Below are 22392 nucleotides of genomic sequence, written 5' to 3'. Positions count from 1 at the left end.
ACATCAACAAAAAGACCTCTTGTAGTGGACATTTCTAGGCCTGTTTGTATGTGTGTGTGTGTTTCAGCATGACAGGAAGCAACTGTTGGCATTGTCAGTGGGATAAATTGGAAATAGAGTCATTTGGACACCTTGTCACTTGTGCTAATTGTTGATTGTACACATGACATGTGGAAGTGAACTGTAACAGTGCTCACTCATTTTAACAGTTGAACTCTACTATGGTGGTGATTTGCCCTTGTCAAGCAAGGAAAGATGGTATTTTTTTCCCAAATAAATTTATTTTATCACAACAAATGGAGCTACTGCTTTTTTTTTTTTTAATGTGGTATTTCTTAATATCTGCCTAGTGCAAAATTCAGATCACATCTCTTTTAACTATCTGGTCTCCAAAAAGGATTTCTCACTTTCTTAAAGGCAGTGAAGGAGGGGTTAGTATATAGAAGTTATTCAATAAATATTTATGATAATGACTTGAGATTAAGATCACTTCATGCATCGATTTATCTCATACTTGTGCTATCTTTTAGGGCTCAACTATTTTAAATTTATTAGTGAAGAACAGAATTTGAATTAAGCAGGACCCTCATCCCAAGCCTCTCTCTTTTTTCCCTGCCCCTCCTGGCCAAGCTCCTATCAGATTTACTTTCTCATACCCCTCCCTTTGCCCCCCCTTCACCAAATCTAGGCCAGGAAAATCATTCACTTAATATCATTAAAATAAGTGAGTGACTCATGTCTACACACAGAATACTTTGCCAAAATGATCATTTTAGTTAAATTTTTTTTTAAAAAAGATTTATTTATTTGAGAGAGAGAGAGCATGAACGGGGTGGGGTAGGGGCAGAGGGAGGGGAAGAAGCAGACTCCACACTGAGCAGGGAGCCCAACTTGGGGCTCGATCCTAGGACCCCGAGACCACGACCTGAGCCGAAGGCAGACGCTTAAATAACTGAGCCACCCGGGCACCCCATTTTAGTTAACTTCTTACCAAAAAATGTCAAGGGTTACTTTCAACTTTTAAACTAATGACCATTTAACTGGTGGTTCTAGGGTCATTCCCAAGACTCCAGAATCAGGTATGCAGTTAAATCACTCGCTCACTTCTGAGTGCACCCCCAGTATTTAGCTTGTCCCTGAATAGAAGTGCTATTAAAGCCTTTCTGTAATCTGCAGCAACGACTGCCATTTGAATAGAAGATGAATGATGGTCTTCCATGCTTGTGTTTTTCTTTTATTGGCTTTCATGTTTCCTTTTATTTCTTTTCCCTCCAGCCGAACAAAACCCTTTCAGGAAGAAAAATCTTTTTCAAGGTGACCCTCTCTCCATGGAAGCCTTGTTTTCTCTCTTTTTAATAATTTTAAACAATTATCATTTTACCAAAGGTATTATCTGTTTGGATTTTATTGAACAATGTTGCTCACAGAGCTCTGCTAATAGACACATCTGGGACAAACCATTTTTTCTCCCACCTAGGCCTCCACTTGGAGAGTTCACCCTGGAAGGTGGGAGACGTGTTCTGTCTGGTTCTGCTGGTTTCATCCTGGGATCTCCATCTCTTGACGATGTACATTGTTGGCTTGCAGGGACTCCCTCACAGCTGGACGCAACCCCCTTGAGCTTGTTGACCTGGGGCAGGAGGAAAGGGCACAGGTGTGGGAGCCATCTGGACTGACTCGAGTGAAAGTCCAAGTCTCCCCTGGAGCTTTGTGGCCCTGGGCACATTACTCTCTGCTTCTAAATGATGATAAACCTCAACGGACTGTGGGACTCGCATGTGAGTCAGAGAACTCAGACAAACCCGGCATTGAAATCGAAACCTGAACCATTCTTTCCTTTTGATTTTTCTGCCATGTTTGTAAGTAGGTTCCATGGGACCAGGCAATAGTGAAGACATTAGATGTTTAGTCTGCATCCCTTCTTCCTACTGAGTCTCCTTGGACAGATCCCACAGGGCCTCAGTTTCCTCTTCTGTACAGTGGGGACCGTGAGGATTAAATGAGTCAAACATGAAGTGCCTTGAACTGGGCATGACTCCTGAGGGCATGGTGAATGTTGTACCTTCGAGAAGATTTTCTTTTTTCTTTTTTCTTTTTTTTTTAATATTTATTTATTTGACAGAGAGAGACACAGTGAGAGAGGGAACACAAGCAGGGGGAGTGGGAGAGGGAGAAGCAGGCCTCCCGCGGAGCAGGGAGCCCGATGCGGGGCTCGATCCCAGGACCCTGAGATCACGACCTGAGCCGAAGGCAGATGCTTAACGACTGAGCCACCCAGGCGCCCCGAAGATTTTCTATCATAGTCTACAAATGTGCAGATCTATTCACCTCGGCTGGCCAGGAAGATCTTTATTTTGTTGTGAACTCACCACACACTTTTGGTGGACTATGCTCCGGTTAGGACTTTAAGTGTGTAAATACCCCACATCCAGTCCTGTGTAACAGTAGTGGGAGGGCAGCCTGGCTCAGGGGAGGCCTAGGCTCAGCATCTCAGGGTTAGAAAGAGCACAGCAAGCCAGCCTTTTACTCTAAGGACACACAGCCAGTCACCCTGCAATGCCCGAGGGCCCCCTGTAGAAGTGGCCCAGCGCTCTCACCGACGGGCAGGGGCCCTGGAGTCACTGGGGGAGTATGCTCGGTGAACTGCTGCTGTGGTCTTGACCATGGATTGCTCCTGCCACTACAAAGATCCATGCTGTGTAAAGATAATGAGTCCCGTCATCTGAAGGATTCCCCTGTAGCCGCCACTTATTTCAGTAACTTTGGGTGACTAGATCGTGCTTTATTATTAACCATTTCCACGTAACTCGAGCAAATTTAATTTTGCTACTCCTCACTTCAAGTTTGAACATCTCAGCCATAACGTTAGCTGAGTCTCTCTACCAAATCCAGAAGTTCGCACTGCTTGTGAGACACACAGGAGCAGCTCTTGTGGGACCGAGGGACTGAGAACCCCCCAGATGAACCCCTGAGCATGGTGCTCAGATCTGAGGCACTCGAGGAGGGACAGTGAGCTCTGGGCACCGGAGAGGAAAGGTGCTGCGCAGAGCTGGAGCCAGTGCCGAACACCTCTGCTTTTTGGCCCCTTCCGTCTGAGATGCTTGATATCGATGCTGTGCAGCTTTGTGGCCGTGTGACCTGTGCGTTCCCAAAGGACCCCACACGGTGTTTCATGCTTTGCCCTCACAGCCTTGCAATTCTTAATATTTTTTGAACAAGAGGCCCCACAAGTCACGTAGCAAATTCTCATGATAGGACAGTGTAACTCAGTGACGACCTCAGCGATTAAAGCATGGCCCTTTAGGAAAAAGCTAGGAACCCAGCATTGTACTTTACCTTTAAACCAATTGAAATTTAACGAAAGGAAAGAGTGAACCTGAGTGCATCGGCAGGTTGGAGGCTAGGCGGCTCACCTTTCCCCCCATGCCTCATTTTCTTACTTTCTGTTCCATGCGTTTCCCTTGACAGAGAGGCAGCTGAGGGCAGTTCATCCTCTAAACTCTAGCATGTTCGCCGAGGTTACCATATGACCTCCGACCTGGCTCAGCAAAGGCTTGTGGGACCTGCTCCACCGGACGGTCAGATGCTCTCTCCAAGCTCTTTGCAGCCATCTCCTGTTAGAATGAAGGGCCTGTCTTGAATGGGGAGATGTAGGATTGTTAAATATGCCGTGTGTTGGAGAAAAGGACATATTAGCCCTGGGAAGATATCACGATGAACCAAATCCCAAAATAGACATTCAAGTTGTTAGGGAAAACAATACAACTCATGGCCATCCTACCATGGGCTCATTTACAGCAAATGCTGTGGCAAACCAGTGGGTGGAAATGGTGACAAGTGTCTCTCCTGCCATCTGTCTTTGCCAGAGAACCGGGGAGTGAATGAGAAGCTAAATGAGTCACATACAACATTTCCACACCATCTTGTATAACAAGGACAGCAAAACTCTGACTTCTTAAAGACCCCTGGGAGCTATTGGTTGTGGTGAATGGGAGAGACAATTTATTAGGGTGATGTATGTTTCTTAGTTTCTAATGATACATAAATTATCCCATGAGCCATGATACATACGGTTTAAAGAGAATTTTAAATGAAAGCAATTTTTTTTTCTAGCAACACTAATTGCCTAGCAGCAGTAAATTACTCATCCCCCGCTGCTGTGGGCTGTGGTCATTATTCTCTCCTCGAGGTTGAGCAGATGTCCCCCAAGAGGAATGTTTGCTTTGACAAAGTGAATTGACATCCTCTCTTGTGAGCCTGCCATGCTGGGTCTACCAGAGGAGAGAGTATTAATAGCACCATTTGGACTGAGCACAGTGGTTGTGCCAACCCGCATGTGTTATCCATGATAGCCAGACAATGAGTTGGTCTTAGCTCTTGGTTGCCTTTGGGGGGAAATCAGGGAGCTGTTATCAATATTTAATTTTCTCCAGCTGGGGGGTTTGAGAGGTAGACTTGGCTAATAAGCGTGAACGTTTCCTAGATGACAAGTTAGGCAAGGGAAGTGATAAGCACCACTAATTTGGGGAAACACTAGGTAACAACATGACGTGTAGATGGAAAATGGAGATTCTATTAAACACCATTAATTCAATGCATATTTGTTGATTTCCAATACTGTGCTAGGTACTAAGGACGTAAGGAATGAATGCCACGACCTCTGGCCCCAAGAAGTTTGGAGTCTAGTGGGAAAGACAACAATGTACAAAGCAAGGATAAGACAGGGTCACCCCGAGTGCTATATGAGAGCAGAATGGCCATAGCTCCTGCCTGTCTGAAGTATAAATTAAGGCCTCTTAAGGAGAACTAGACAATGTTAGAACTGAGACTTGAATAATACATTGTGCTTGACCAGATGGCCATGGTGTGGGGTCAGCATAGAGCTTTCTGAAGAAAAGCAATGGTAGGCCAAAGGCATGGACATCTGAGAGAGAACCCAGCCAGTTACAAAAGCTGTTTTGGGGTGGTTAGAATGTAGGTTATGTATTGAGGAAAGTCACGGAAGACAAGACCAGAGAAGTGACAGGCAAGGCCACAGGGACTGTGAACACCAGGGGAGCTACACGACCCTAAAAGGCAGAACCATGAAGGACGGATTGGGGTTGGGTGAGATGAGCAGGGGAATTAGTTACAAAGCTGCTGCTATCATCCCAATTAAAACAACAAAACAGTGATGCTATTTCCCTGTAATTACACCCAATAACAAACACAAGGAGAAATTTGCCTGAAAACTGTCTCTAGGGAATATACTAGATCTCATGTATATGTTTTATCTATCTGTATACATATTTTTTCTTTCTCAAAAGACTTTTCTGCTAAATACTCTGTCATTTTCTTGGGAGTTCATGCTTTTGGACTATGCATTTAGAGAAGAGGGCCTGTTTTCATAACTCCTGTTATGGAGAAATACACTTATTAGGATGAATGGCTTGAATGCATGTTTCTATCACATGGGCATTTCTCCTTCCCACATATTTAGAAGAAGCTTATCCAAGACTTTCTGTTTCTGCATCGTCTGGCCCCTCCTACCCCCTTCTCCCTCGCACACGCACATGTGCACACACGTGCATGCACTCTGAACTACTAGGACCTTAAGGCCAGCCACAGTTTGTGTCTAAAAAGGCAGCAATACGTGTGGGTGTAACTGCCAACAAAGCCAGCCTGCTATCTATATTCTGAAGCTTACAGATTGCACAGAGACTCTATGAAGAGTCCATCCTCCTTACCCCCCGCCCCCCATGACCGCCATGAAGATTTGGGTGTGGAATCACAAAGGTTCAGAACTAAGTGGGGCTCCCTTAGAAAGGGGGGTGTTCCAGGTAAGTACTAGGAGGTGCTTTGCCTTTATGCCTCCCTTAGGCAGGGGCAGCGTGTGGGGAGGTTGAGGATTAGGAGTTGGGGAGATGAACTGACTGAGGGACTCAGAGAGAGGATTGTGTTGTGCTCACCCCCACTGCCTCGATTTGGGGGGTGGTAGTGAATGAGGTCATGTTAGAGGAGTATTCCTGCACCTGGTGGCCGGGGGGAGGGGGCAGGGCAAAGAGGGTGGCGTGGCCCCCACCTCACAAATGAAGAAAACATGGAGCTGTCCAAATGCCTGAGTGCACGTGGAGCTGATCTGCCTATTTCCTTCCAGAGCCTTGCAGAGAAGGGCAGTGGTTTGTGCCAAGACCAACCCCAGTGATACCTCTTTGCACGCTCTACCTGACTCCAGCAAAACAACTCCGTGAGTATCGTGGGTGGTAAACTCTTAACACTCCCTTAACATGTGGAATGTGTGGGGCTGCAGGGTAGTAGGAAACCCCAGTAGGAGCTTCTGCACCTCCCAAAGCAGGAGGTCAGAGGAGCCCGGTTGGGCTTCGGTGGCGAGGGAGAACTCTCGAAGCTCTGCGGGCTGACCATGGAGCAGGGAGCCGATGTGCGCCCCGAGGGGCATCGTGGGCAGTTGGCACGGGCTGCATGCTCAGAGGACCAAACCATGGCCTTAAGGGGATCCACACCAGCACTGTGACCCTGGCCGAGCAGCGAGACACTCTGTGGGGAAACTGCCATGTCCATACTCATTCTTGGACAGTGAGGCCTCCCAGCCCAAGTCTGATCTCTGGAGAAGGTGCATTTGAACTGCCAGCCAGGCTAACATGGAGATTGCTTCCCATATCCTGTCTTGAGTAGGTCATGTTCCTGGAACAGCTTTTAAAGGACCAAAGTAACAGACTGGGAAAGGGGTACGATTCTACTAGAATTTTCTTTCGCTGGCATAAATGATTCCATAGTCCATCTGGAAAAGATGACCATAAGATGACAGGCAGATGAGAGAAGCTTTAGTGTGAGTGTCTGTGGCTCATACGGTGATGACATGACTTAACCTCTCTTACACGTTTCTCTGGGCTTAGTGTGCCTCTGACCTTTAACCCTTGTACAAAATATTCCATTTAAGTTTCCACATTTATATGATTGAGACAAAAGAACTGACATTTATTGTTCTGCCTTAAAAAGGAAGCAACTAAATGGGATAAAACCCATCGATATACATTTTTCTCCTTTGGCCTTTTCAATGAGTGGCAATTCACATTCACGGCAGGCGGCTCAGAGGGGAAGTTATTGAGCCAGAACTGGGTACACGTCATATGAGTTACCAGTATCATCAACCAGTGTTATCAGGAATGTGTCTTAAAAAGATGACTCTTCAGCACCTTACCACCATGTAGCCAAACAAATTCCAAGTGGATTAAAGATTTAAATGTGAAGAACAGTCCGTAACAGAACTAGAAACAAATACAGATGAACATTGATCTGATACAAGAAGTAGAGAAGGGCTTTCTGGGTTTAAGGCTATCAGGAAACCATAAAAGAAAAATTGTTTAGATTTACTCCACAAAAATGAAAAACGTCAGAGAATTAAGAATGTAAACAAAAGGGGAGCCTGGGTGGCTCAGTCAGTTGAGAGTCTGACTCTTGGTTTTGGCTCAGGGCTCAGGTCATGTCAGGGTTTCGAGGTTGAGATCCCCCTCAGGGAGTCTGCTTGAGCTTTCACTTCCTCTGCCCCTCCCCTACCCCTCTCTAAAATACATAAATAAATTTTAAAAAAAGAATGTAAACAAAATTTAAAAAGCATACCCGGAAGAAAATAACTACAGCGTATACAACTGGCTTACTATCATTCCTAGATGAGGAAATGTTACAAATTCCTGGAGGGTGAGCCCCTGACAGCAGGGACTACATTTTCTGTGCCTCCATGTTTCCTGTGCATAGCAGGATCCCTGGCAAGCAGCAAGAGCTCAAAAATTAGTATATATTTAAAAAGCTCTTTTGGTTGAATGCCTACTATGTGCATGTAGTATTGCTACTCAACCCAACATCCGAATTTCCATTTTACCAAAGAGAAAACTGAGCACAGAGTAGGTGGCAGTAGCCTGGCTCAAATCCGAAGCTTCTGGCCCCAGAAACCTCTCCCATCTCCCCCTGCTGCCTGCCTTCTAAATATTGCATGCTGAATAGAATTGAATGGTAGAAAATTGTCACCTGCTTAATGAGAAATGTGACTTTTATTTTTGAACAATACCTTGTCAAGGAAACATTCCTTGAACTCACACAATGCTGGTGCTAATGGAAAACAAATCTGTATCTTTGTAGGGGCGTTGAAAGCTCCATAGAATTTCCCAGCTCTAACAGGGAATTGCCAAGTGATTTAGATAACTTGCTGAGCTGCTCCAAGCCTCAGAGTCCTTATCTGTGATGCAGGGATAATAAAATCGAGAATACCAGGAGGTAAAGTAACTTGTCCAACGTCACACGACAGTAAACACTGGAGCTGGGACACAGATCGAGGGAGCACATCTTTAGAGCTGGATTGTTTACAAGGTGGATGTCTTGTCTAGGAGATAATGGACATAAGGAGCTTTAAAAAGGATAAACTGGACGCAATGGTGAGTGGAGGTAAAACTTAAGGTTATAAGCCTGTGTGTGTGTGTGTGTGTGTGTGTGTTTAAGAATTATGAAAATCAAAGCTTGGTAGGGACATTGCAAATGTCTGGGTATGTCCTTCTTGACCTACTATCTGTCTTTCATTTTTTTTAAAAAAGATTTTATTTATTTATTTGACAGAGAGTGAGAGAGGAGAGAGTGAACATGAGCAGGGGGACCAGCAGAGGGAGAGAGAGAAGCAGACTCCCTGCTGAGCAGGGAGCCCAATGCAGGGCTCGATCCCAGGACCCTGGGATCATGACCTGAGCTGAAGGCAGACGCTTAACTGAGCCACCCAGGCGCCCCACTATCTGTCTTTCAATTGACATAGCTGAAAATGTATGCTGGTGGGCTGGGCGTCCCCTCCCTCACACCCCCTTTACATAAACCAGTGTGGTAATACTGACTAATGGATCAAAGTCAATATGCCCACATTTAGAATCTTATCTGACAGACTCCTTTTTTTTTTAAAGATTTTATTTATTTGAGGGAGAGAGCATAAGTGGGGAGGAGAGGGAGAAGCAGGTTCCCTGCTGAGCAGGGAGCCCAATGTGGGTCTCAATCCCAGAACTCCGGGATCATGACCTGAGCCGAAGGCAGATGCTTAACCAACTGAGCCACCTGGGCGTCCCTAACACCCGGCTCCTTTAAAAAAAAAAAAAGAAAGAAAGAAAATGAAAATAAAACAGATAATCGCAGACAGTGGGGTGGAGTTTCTGGCAAGTGCAATAATGATTCACCACATAGTTGTGATTGAATAATGAAAGCCACCCCATAAAACTTTGACTCAGCATGTCTTTCATTTCACTGGCCAAAAGCCAGGAGAGCGGGTGTTAATACCGTGTTTTAATATCACTCATGTACTTTTCATGTCTCGGTGCAGTATTTGACCATTGATGAAGTCAGCAGTCGTACGTGTGACTCAGTCTGTGTACCTTTCAGAAATGTCCTTCATATTCTCTGTATCTCTAATTTATAGAACTTATTTTTCTGAACCATTTGAGAAAAGGTTGCGTATATTATGTTTCCTTATACCTTAATACATTAGTATGTATTTCCTATCAAGAACAGCCTCTTACAAAATCACAGTACAATGATCAAACTCAGGAAATTTAACATTGATACAATGATTTTATTAAATCTTGCAGCGCATAATCCAATTGCATCAATTGTCCCAATAGTCTTCTTGCTGCCCCTCTTTCCCCTCAGGTACAGGATCCAATCCAGGGTCACTACTGAGTTTAACTCTCATACCGCCTTAGTTTCCTTTCATCTGGAAAAGCTCCTCAGCCTTTCTTTGTCTTCCACGGCACTGAGATTTTTGAGAACTACTGGTCGTTATTTGCATGTAGCCCCTTAATGTGGATTTGTTGCTGCTTCCTCGTGATTAGATTCAGGCTATGCATGTTTGGTGGACATATCACAGAAGCATTGCTGTGTCCTCCTCCAGGTATCATGTCCAGAGGCACATGATACCAGTCTGCCCCTCGTGGGTGATACTCATTTTGATCGCCCAGTGAGGTGTTCTCAGGTCCCTCCATCCTTATGGTGGCCACAAACATGTGAGGCCTGGCTCTCCTGCTGTGAGGAGCCTCCTGGAGACTGCCTCTGCTGCTGGGCTCTGCTCAGAATCTGTCTGCACCTGCCTGGACATGAGCTTTCCATGGATGGCTTGGCCAGTGAGGGGATGCAACAGTGGTCCTAAAGCAGGCTCATTTCTGCTACACAGGGGACCCTCTGGTGGACTCCCCATCAGCTCGGCTGAATCCCTCCCAGAACTGGGCTGCATCTAAGACTATCCTCCCTGGCCCTCCCCCTTTCCCTCTCTCTGTCATGGGGTCAGACCTGCACTGCAGCCTCTCAGCCCTCCTGGCCGCGACTGGCCCACTCCCCTTTTTCCCTTATAGGAGCTGTCCCACAAATTCTCTCGCATTTCTAGTCCTGTCTTGGCAATCTGCCTCTTGGAGGGTCTGAAGTAACACATGGTACTGAAAACCATGGTTGAATGACGTGGTAAGATGGAGATTTGGGCCTAATTTACTCATCCCTAGTGGGTGAAGAGGATACTGTCTTGAGCAATAGGTGGGGCACAGAGAGTCCCTGATACAAGGCAGTGGCCCAATTGCCGAGGCTTTCCCTGGTGGTGACCTGGGAAAGTGTCCTGGTGGTGGGGACTGCTGTCACAGCTGCGATGATTCGGGATGATTCCGGCATTTAGAAGACATGGCGAAAGGGATGCTTACAAAGACAGTAGAGTTGTCTCATCACTGCTAAGTTGATTGACACTCTGCAGATGGATGAGAAACTGGGGGCTGCGATCAAGTAGTTAAGGCCAAGTGGGAGAGCGGAGGTCTTGGTGGAAGCCTACATAGAGGCCCTGATCCCCCGCGGTTTAAGAGCACACAGGCTGGGCTGCAGACCGAGCACCCTGTTCAGGAGACTTCCTCAGCCCTACCCTGTATGTCGGCAGGCTTCCTCAGCCCTACCCTGTATGTCGGTAGACTTCCTCACCCCTACTCTGTATGTCGGTAGACTTCCTCACCCCTACTCTGTATGTCGGTAGACTTCCTCACCCCTACTCTGTATGTCGGTAGACTTCCTCACCCCTACTTTATATGTCAGTAGATTTCCTCACCCCTACATTATATATCAGTAGACTTCCTTGCCCCTATTTTAAAATGGAGGCTTGAAGAGATGATGTAACTCACCTTTCTTCACCCAGATTTCTGACAGGTCTGCCTGCCTCCACAGCACTTAACTCTTTCTGCAGATGCCTCTGTACGGATCCACAGATTCTACGGAAGGAGAAGAAGGCCATGGCCTTCGGAGGGAACACTGCTATCTCATATCTACTGTCTATTATGCCTCATCCCCTCTTCACTACAATTTGACTGCAATTTTTTTTCTTACCAGACTCACATTATTTACCTCAAGGATTCAGTGTTACCTACATAAGAGTAGTGAATCAAATCATAAGAAGGCATAGCAAGATAGTCTAGCCCTGCTTACAAGAGCTTCAGAACCTGTTATTAAGAAAAAACATTTCTTCACACTAAATACTGAAGCAAGGTTTCCTTGTCTTTGGGTGTCCATGTAGCTGTGTGGGGTGTGTGTGCAGCAAGAGAAAGGTGAGCGGCTGTTTTACTGGGCCATGGTTTGCTAATATTTGTGTAAATATATAAATGGGAGTAGCTTTACTCTTCAAGATTAGACAAAACCCAATAACAGAAAATTGAGATTTTTTTACAGGAATGTTCAAGAAAGGGTAGGTAAGGCATTTTAATACTTGCACTCCATCCCAGGACCACGGATTCATAATGATCTCTTACATTACATAATGCTAAAAGGTTTGCAGAGGGCTTTCCCATGTATTATTTAGTTTCATCTTCACAGTAACACTGTACCAGGTAAAGCAAGTTTTATTATCCCTAGTTTGTGTATGGGGAAATTGTATTCTTCCACAAACAGAAAAACTGAATGAAGAAAATTAATTGAAATGCCCATGCATTATGGGAAATGTATCTGAAACCTGGCATAAGAGGAACTCCGTTTTTGAAATTACCCACTGTTTTGCCTAGAAACTTTCATTTCTTTTATAATATTTAATGTAATTGCTAATACACTGGAGTCAGTGTTTCCAACCTGCAGGGAACCCTCACGTAAATCTATAATTCTTTTTGCTGCTCTTTGCAATAAGGATTTAATAAAGTAATAGGAGCGCTCAACATGAATCCTTTTCCTTTGACATTGCTGAAAAATTTAAGTGACTTTAAACCTTTTAGATTGCCATGGGGTTAATTAAAAAGGAGAGAGAAAAGAACCAAACTCAGTCATTTAGATCTGATTTATTTGGGAAGTTAGATAGGAAGGTGTTATTATTTTTTCCCGGTAGGAATACTTCTATAAAAGTTGCAATGGAAATGGTGAGAACACAGTTTTATGGAGAAAACTTTGCTTTTTAGCAAAGTAGCTCCTTGGAGAATTATTACTTTTATATAGGTGGTGATTCTCTTTATCCCAAATAACACTTTTTGCCTTAAGGTTTCTTTTGTTTGATATTAATAGTTACACAGGCTTTCTTTTGGTTAGTATTTCCTAACTCTATATTTCCTGTCCTTACCAATTAAATAGATCTCATTCACACAGCATGTAGCTGGATTTATTGGTTCCATTACAATCTCTCTATATCAATTAAGTTGTTTGTTTTGCTTACATTGTTATGATAATGGATATATTTGGACTTATTTCTATAATCCTAATTTGTGTTTTCCATAAATTATACTCTTTTCTTTCTTGTTTCTCCCCTTCACCACCCTCCCCCCCATCTTTCCTTCTGTTGGGTTAATGGAGCTTTCCTTGATTTAGCTCCACTTCTTTTCTTTTAGTATGTACTCTTAACTTGTCACCTTCTTAACTGACTTAGAAAACTCTAAAGCTAATCAAAATATCTCCGCTACTCTTCAATAATATAAGAACCTTTGGTCTTTTTCCCCAGATCACCTTCATTGTCTATTTACTTTGTCTTACATGTTTTTCTTGTCTAGTATGTTAGTTCCTTTTTCCATTTTTCTTCCCTCATTAATTGTTATTTTTACTTACTGTCTGGTACAGACAATGTTTCCTCAGATTCACTCATGTTTTTACCACTTACAGTACTAATGCTTTCTGCAGACCACTTCTTCTTTCTGAGTCCAATTTCCTTCTTTCTTTAATAGTTTTTTTTGTTTATTGAGGCTCAGTCTTCATCTGAAAAACATTTTTATTTCACCCTTGGTTTTCAATAATTCTTTAGCTGGACATTAAATCCTAGGTTACCCCTCTTTTCCCTCAACACTTTGGTAATGGAATTCCATTGTCTCCTGGTCTTTATTGTTGTTGAGAAGTGTTATCAGTCCAAGTAATCTGTCTTTTCTCATGGGTTGCTTTTAAGATTTATTCATATTTAATACTTCATTGTGTGTATTTGTGTGTGTGTTTTAAAATTTAATTGTTTGAGGCACTTGTGGTTTTTGAATAAAAAAATTCATGTCTTTCCTCAGTTCTGAAAACTACTGAGTCATTAGTTTTTGTTTTTGTTTTTTTAAAAATATTGTTTCCTTCTGCCCATTCCCCCTCGTCATGCTTTCTGATGCTCTGATTAGAAACATGTTGAGGGGCCCCTGGCTGGTTCATTTGGTGGAGCACACAATTCTTGATCTTGGGGTTGTAAGTTTGAGCCCCACATTGAGTGTACAGATTACTTTAAAAAATAGAATCTTTAAAAAAGAAAAGAAAGAAACATGTTGAACCTTCTCATTTTCTCCTTCTTCTCATTCCTTCATCTCTTAATCTCTCCTTCATATTTTCAATCCCCTTTCTCTTTCTGTTATAGTCTAATGAGTTTCTTTAGATATATCTTTCAGTTCATTAATTCTCTCTTTAGCTGCTTTTAAGTTTTTATTTAATTGGTTCATGAGGGTTATTTGTTTTGTTTTGTTTTTGGCATATAAGCAACACAAATTTATTTCTCATAATTCTGGAGGCTGGGAAGTCCAAGATCAAGGTGCTGACAGCTTCAGTGTCTGGTAAGGGCCCACTTCCTGATTCATAGACAGCCATCTTCTTGTTATAACCTTACTTGATGAAAGAGTCAAGGAAGTCCTCTGGAGCCTCTGTTAACAGGGCTCCACTCTCATGACCTGATCACCTCTTAAAAGCCCCACCTCCAAATATCATCACATTGGAAATTAGGTTTCAATATATGAATTTGGGAGGTGGGGGGACACCAACTTTCAGTTTATGTACTCCCCATTGTCTGCTTCCCTTTCCCCATCAGCCCTATAGACAACCACTTCACTTTCTGTCTTTATATATTTGCCTATCATGGACATTTAATTCAGTGAGGGTTTTTTTTTTTTTTTTACAATGACTTTTTTTTCATTTCTAGAAGTTCCTTTTGGTTTTCTTTTCTTTTTTTAAAAGATTTATTTATTTATTTGAGAGGGAGAGAGAGAGAGCGAGAACATGAGCAGGGGGGAGGAGCAGAGGGAGAGGGAGAAGCAGACTCCCCACTCTGCAGGGAGCTCGACGTGGGGCTCAATCCCAGGGCCTCAGGATCATGACCTGAGCTGAAGGCAGATGCTTAACTGACTGAGCCACCCAGGTGCTCCTATATTTTCAATTTCTTGTGTGAGCTGGACTCAGTAAGATATGAACAGAACATAAATTTAATCTTTCCCCAACTACCCATTTAAACCCAATATATAATCTGGACTTTTTCTTGCCTTTTGGGTGAAATCTTAGGCAAGTCTCATAAATGTTCTAGTTATTATGAGATAATCAGGCATCTTGTGATTACTTTTAGAAACAAGAACAGCCTTATTGCAGTAATTGTAATGTCCTACCTGGTATAATAGTTAAATTTCTGAATTTCATTTAAAGTTAAAATTTCTCTCCTTCTAAGGCTTGTGTTTTTCCAGCTGGAAAGCCTGAAGTAGGAGAGGGAAACCTGGTGGTCTTTGTTTTTCTTTTTCCTTTCTGTGTCCCTCTACTCAATTGTCTTAGTTTCTAACCTCTCGGGATCTAGCCAGGAGGAATACAAGTAAGGGGACATTCTTATATGGCTGGTGCTATCTTGTCTGGCTTTGGTACTCTCTGGATAGTAAATATTCAATAGTTGTTTCTTTCTCTCACAGGACTTTTCTGGGTTTCTCAGAGATGACTCACTTCCCCAAAACCCCTGCCTCCCAAAACCTTTAGAAAAAGATAGCTGCAATTTCCATGAGTGGGCAAAGCCTTATTCGTAGCCAAGTGCTTACTTTCCCAGTCTTGGCCCTGGAGCCCTCATCGTGCACCCCCATGGACTACTTTGCTCTCAAGCAAAATCCCCTTCAAACTAGCCTCAGACTGACGGCACATTGTGTGGATCTTGTTTGATTCACGGAAACACAACTCTGTGCTGCCTTGGGTGAAAGTGCATTGGGCTCCCAGTGTAGCCCTCTTTCCTCCTCTGTGCTACCCGCAGGGTGACTTGAACACAGTTCCTCATTCCAGTCCAGATGTTCCCCCAAAATCTAGGATAGTGTCTCTCAACATTTAATGCACATACCAGTCCCCTGGGGAATACTGTTAAAATGCAAAGTCTGGTTCAGTGAGTCTGAGTTGGGGTTGAGATTCTGCATTTCTCACAAGCTCCCAGGTGATGTCCATGCTGCTGATCTGTGGACCACAGTTTGAGGGTCTAGGGCATATATGTCAAGTTCACTGAATGGTGTTCTCATTTGCTTGAGACGAGGAGGAAGCACCTTGGTCCTTTACCTGAGGTCAAGGGAGAGAAAACATCTCCGTAGCTCAGTAACATTTTCCAAAGAAATCCCCTTGCTTGACCTCTTCCACTTTTACCCTCTTGTAGGTTGTGGGGGACAGACTGCCTGTGTTGGAAGAAACAGTTGTACAGTCATTTATATGTTGTGCAACTGCGGTCTAGCAGGTCATCTTAGACTACAAGGTCCTGCTATCTATTCTGTTCTGGGCATTTGGGGCTTCAGTCAAATCTGATAAGGAGAGGAAGCTACTAAAGCAACTTATTAGAATCATTTCATTTTTTATTAACTTAAAATTTATGTTATGAAAATTTAAAAATATATCTAAATGTAGAGAGAGTCATAATTTAATACAGACGTTCAGTGTGAAGATCACTGATTTTTGAGAAATCAGGATATAGAACATTTTATCCCCAGAAGTTCTCTTGGGCTCCTTTCCAGTGAATCCTCTGACTCTGATTTCTATCACCATACCTTGGTTTTGTTTGTTTTAGAACTTTGTATAATTAGAATCATATAGCATGTCTGGAATCTTTCATGCAACCTAATGCTTTTGATATTCTTCTCAGTTGTTGGTATGTCAATAGTTCATTATTATTTTTATTGTCAAGTAGTATTCCATTGTGTAGTTATACAAAAAGGTATTCATTTAACTGTTGATAGACATTTGTGTTATTTCCAGTTTTTAGCTATTACAAATAAAACTGCTTTGAGTACTACTATACAAGTCTTTTTGTGGGCATATGTTCTTACTTCTCTTGAGTAAATAATTACAATTGGAATTGCTGAGTCATAGAGCAGGTGTATGTTTAAACATATAAGAAACAGTCAAATAGGTTTTCAAAATCGTCATACCATTTTATACTCCTATTGGCAATATACAAGACTCCCAGTTGGCTCACTTTTTGCCAATATTTGGTATTTTTAATCTTTTTACATTAGTCATTGTGTGTGTGCAGTGGTGTCTCCTGACAGTTTTAATTTGTGTTTTGCTGTTGACTTTTGATTACCTTTTCGTGTGCTTATTAGCCATTTCATTTATATTCTTTTGTGGAGTATCTGTTCTAATAATGTGCCCATTTTCAAATTGTATTTTTTTTATTATTTATTTGTAGGAGATCTTTGTGTATTTCAGATGCAATTCCTTTGTCAAATTCTTGTGGGACAAATATTTTTTCCCAGTCTATGGATTATATTTTCATTTTCTTAATGATGTCTTTTGAAAAGAAGTTTAATTTTGAAGTCCAATTTGTTATTTTTTTTCTTTTCTGTCAGTGCTCTTTGTTTCCTGGCTAATAAATGTTTACCTATATCAGTATAGTCTCCTATAGTTTCTTCTAGAAGCTTTATAATTTTAGCTTTTTTGGATAGGTCTATGATTCATTTTGAAATAATTTTTGACATTAGATTGAGGTTGAGGTTCATTTTCTTTCCACATAGATATCTAGCTGTTCTGGGGCCATTTGTTGAAAGACTATGCTTTCTCCACTGATTTACCTTGTTGAAAATCAATTCACCATGTGTGTGGTGACCTGCTTCTGAACTCTATTCTGTCCCACTGACCTACTTATCTAACCCTGCATCACCACCATGCTATCTTGATTACTGTAATTTTATACTCTTGAAATCAGATAGTATAAGTCCTCCAACTTCGATCTTTTTAAAAATTGTTTTGGCCATTTTACGTCCTTTGCTTTCTCATATAAATTAAGAATAAGCTTTTCAATGTCTATCAAAAAAGCCTAGTAGGATTTTAATTGAGATAACTTTGATTATAGAGATTGAATTGGGGAAAATTAAAATCTTAACCCATCAACATGGTATACCACTCCATATATTTCCAATCTGGATGGCCTTTTATTTTGTTTAATTGCCTTTTTGCACAGCTAGAATTTCCTGCAGTATTTTGAATAGAAGTGGTAAAAATGAACATTCTTGCTTTGTTCCCAATCTAAGGGTCAAAGTGTTCATTGCCATTAAGTATGATGTCAGCAGTAGGTTTTTCGTAGATGCCCTTTATTAGAGTGGGAAAATTCTGTTTTATTTCTAGTTTGCTAAGAGTATTTTTTTTTATCATAAATGGGTGTTAAATTTTGTCAAGTGCATTTTTTGCATTAACTGAAATGATCATGTTTTTTCTTCCTATTCTGTTAATATGGGGAATTACTTTGATTTTTCAAATGCTGAATCAACCTTATATTCATGAGATAAATTTTACTTGGTCATACTGTATTATCTGGATATGCTGCTAGATTTGATTTGCTAATTATTTTTGAGGATTTCTTTTATATATTCATAAATGGCCTTGGTCCTTCACTTTTCTTGTAGTCTTCTTGTCAGTTTTTGCTGTTAAATCTATTCAGGCTTTACAAAATAAGTAAGGAAGTTTTCCTTCCTCCTCTATTTTCTCAGGAAGTTTCTATAAAATCAACACTCTTTTCTTCTTAAATATTTGATAGAATTGACCATTGAAACTATCTTAACCTGCAGTTTTGTTTGTGAGAAGGTTTTTAATTACATATTCAAATTCTTTGCTAGGCATAAGGCTACCAATTTTCTATGACCTTTTTTGTCAGTTTGGTAAGTCATGTTTCCTAAGGGATTTGTCCTTTTTATCATAAGTTGTCAAATTTGTCAGCATAAAGTTCTCATGTTATTTTATTATCTTTTTGTTATGTGTACACTTGATAGCGATGTCCCTCTCTCATTCTTGATATTGTTAATTTGTGGCTTTCTTCTTCCTTACCTAGACCAATCTAGTGTAGGCTTATCAGTTACATTAATCTTTTCAACTGCTCAGTTTTTAGTTTCTTTGATTTTCTCTGTTTTTGTTTTCTATGTCATTGTTTCCATTTTTAAAAAATTATTTCCTTTCTCTACTTTAGGTTTAATTTGCTCTTCTTTTTCTAGCTTCTTAGGTTGTTAATTTTTAAACTCCATTTCTTTCTAATAGAAGCATTAAAAGTTATAAACATCCCTTTAAGTACTGCTTTGGCCAGCAGCCCCTAAATTTTGATATGTAGTGTTTTCATTATCATTCAATTCAAAATATTTTCTAAATTCTCTTGTATTTCTTCTTTAACTCATAGGTTTATTTTTAGGTATGTTGCTTAGTTTTCAGATATTTGGGGATTTTCTAGACATTTTTTTGTTTTTGGCTTCTAATTTATTACCCTTTTGGCCAGAGAATAATTTCAGTCCTCTTAGATTTACTGAAACTTGTTTTATGACTAGAATATGGCCTATCTTCTGACTGTTACATGTGTACTTAAAAACATATATATTTTACAGTGCTATTTTATAGCATTATACCCATAATATGGGTTTATAAATAATAATAATGGCTTTATAAACCCATAATAATGCTTTATAAATGCATATTTATAAAGTCAAGGTCAGGTTGGTTGATAGTGTTGTTCAAATCATCTATAACCTAATTTTTTATATTTTATATGTTTTATAAATATTTTATAAATACTAAGAAACAGTACAGTATAGTCTCCAACTATGTGGATTTGTCTATTCTTTTTAGTTATATTAATTTTTATTTCATATATTTTGAAGGTCTGTTATGTGATGACTCCTTTATCATCATGAAATAACACTTTTTTTTTCTAATAATAAGCTCATCTTAAAAATTGCTCCAGTATACTATTTCTTTTTAATTCTCACTACATTTGGAGGTAGGTAACTTTGTTCCACTTATAGCTGTGGAGACTGAGTGAAACTGGGCAAGACTGTGTAACCTAATAACTATGGTGGAACATACTAAAGTTTTTGAACTTGACAGCAAGTCTTAGAAGTTATAGATACTTTGATTAATACAATCTTCTATGATAAAGTTCTATAACATGTCTTATTTTTATCTTTTTGGTTTTCAGTACTTTTTAATTGATGTTTATTCCTACATACATGAGTCATTATTCTCCTTACTAATAGTCATAATTCCCCCTCATAGTTATTTGCCTCCACTATATCCAGTCCTACCACAATACAATATAATGAAAGGAAATCATACCCCAGTAATAAAAAAATTAAGATTTGAGCCTCCTAAAATATCTTCTATTATAGCAAAATAATTTATCATGACATCTTCTTGCTTGTAAGTAAAATATTTAGTAATGATTGAAAAGCCAAGTATAAAATTACTTGATACAACTATTATAAAATGCTTCTTTCATAAAATTACAAAATCCCATTTTATTTTATACTATATTTTATTTTATATTGTGTTTTATATTATATTTCTAGTTTCAAACTTAATCACATTAAAAAGAAGACTCAAAACTTCTTAGCCCTTGATCTTCCATTTTAAATGAATCCTCTATTTTAAATGGACTAAAGGTTAACAGCTCAAGTTGTTTTCATTTTTTTATTTTTTATTTTTTAAAGATTTTATTTATTTATTTGACATAGAGAAAGAGAGGAATCACAAGTAGTCAGAGCAGCAGGCAGAGGGAAAGGGAGAAGCAGGCTCCCCACTGAGCGGGAGCCCGATGCGGAACTCAATCCTGGGACTCTAGGATCATGCCCTGAGCCGAAGGCAGACGCTTAACTGACTGTGCCACCCAGGCGCCCCTCAAATTGTTTTTATAGTGCATTCATGTCTTTGTCAAATGTGTTATCATTCAAATTATTCAAGAACATTAAATATTAATCTGGCCAGTATTTATCAAATCCAATTGAAAAAATCAATCCCGGATATGAGAATGTTAATGTCACATTACAGCTTTCTTTTGCAAAACAAGGAAACAAGTTTAGTGCATAGAGTGCAGAAAATTCTAACAGAATTTATTTACAACTACTTCTTTTTTCTTTATCAGGTTTACCAGAATAAATATTTGTGCAGCTGAAAGTGTTGCTAATAGCAAGTTCTTGGTGCCTGCCTCAGGCAAGGCAAATACCTAGTCGATAGCTTGAGCACCAGGTTTGAGAGAAGTTAGCCTACAATACAAGGGGTTATCATTGTCCATGGCTTCAGCCTTGTCTGAGTGGACCCTCAGCACCCCACGTTGTTGAATATATGCAACCTCCATGATGCCCTCTTAAAATATCCCGGTGTAGTGTATACACATTTCTCAGGCTGCAAACTTTGCAGGAAAACATATAACTATTTTTCTAAAAGTGAATCTAAATTCTATCTTGCACCTCCTATTTCTATCATTGACAGAGAATTGAATCCTGTTACCTTCCATGTAAACTCAGGCCAATTCAGTGGCCTTGGTCATTTGAAGTTTATACTTTGGCTTCAGTCCCTCCCATTTCTTTCCCTGTTGTGGGTTCTAAGTTCTGAATGGACTTCGCTGGGTTCAGATGTTGGGGTGGAGCGGGTGGATAATGAGAACCTGCTTCACTACATCCTTTTGAGAAGTGATCCCCCGTCCTAATCATACTGACGTTTGTCCCTGCTGCATCTTCTGCCTATATTTCCCTTTAGGTACTTTTCTGCAAGGAACTGACTTCGGTGCTGTTCCGCATCACTCTGGGGCCCACAGAAAACTCAGAGAGAGTGGATTCAGTTCGTCCTGTGTTTGGCTATGCCATGTCTCCACTCTGGTATCCTGTTACCCTCTCACAGTGGCGTGGAGCTCACATGTAGGAATGGTTCCTATACAAGTCTCAGATGGACGGCAGGACATAGGACTCTGTATTTGTGCTGGTCAGGATAGGCTAGGTTATGCTGCGGTGATGAATACCCCCGGATCTCAGTGGCTTAGAAGGACAAAGGGTTACTTCTTCCTTGGGTGTCATTCAGGTCAGCCATGGTGCTGCTCCACACCCCCTTCCCTCCTGGATCCAGGCTGATGGAGCTGCCTTGCTATGGGATAGCACTGATGCCAGGTTAGGGAAAAGAGAACTCAGAGAACTTTCCCTGCTCTGCAGGGAGCCCGCTTCTCCCTCTCCTCCCTGTTTGTGCTCTCTCACTGTCTCTCCTTCCCTCTCTCTCAAATAAATAAATAAAATCTTAAAAAAAGAGAGGGCGAGAAGTGCAGTGTTTGCTTGTGGTAGCTCACTAGCCAAGCTCACAGGTGTGAGAAATCAATATTCCAGTGAGTCCCCACAAAAATGAGTCAAGCAGAAAATGAGTAAAACAAGAAGCTAATCTTTCCCCCCTTAGAATCTGGTTTCTTGGACTATGTAAAATTGAACAAACCCTCACAACTCAATTTGACGATATGTTTTTCTTATTCATAGTTATTTATGTTTGAAAAGGCATGTGATCCACATGACTATTTATTTATAAGAATTTAACACTTAAAATATTATTTTTAGAAAATTTGGGTTACAAATGTTACACATGTTCATGGCAGAAAATTTTGAAAATATAGCATATAAATATAATATATAATATAGTATATAATATAGTATATATACTATATAAATACAGTATATAAAATATAAAGTATATAAAAAATAAAAATGTGCGTAATCTGGCCTGCCCATAATATCTACAGTTAACATATAGGGGTATTTATTTGTGGTAGTTTTTCTTTTATGTAGGCAAACACATTTTCAAAAGAAAGAAAACAGATTTAGTTAAATAGTTTTGTATTCTACTTTTTATAAAAATTTAATATGAAATACAATGGGTATTTCAAAATATTCAATAATTATAAAATAATTTTTT

The sequence above is a fragment of the Leptonychotes weddellii genome, chromosome 4, assembly GCF_054177405.1.
Source record: "Leptonychotes weddellii isolate Sample4059 chromosome 4, ASM5417740v2, whole genome shotgun sequence".
Taxonomy (NCBI): domain Eukaryota; kingdom Metazoa; phylum Chordata; class Mammalia; order Carnivora; family Phocidae; genus Leptonychotes; species Leptonychotes weddellii.
Note: the sequence above shows the minus strand (reverse complement) of the source record.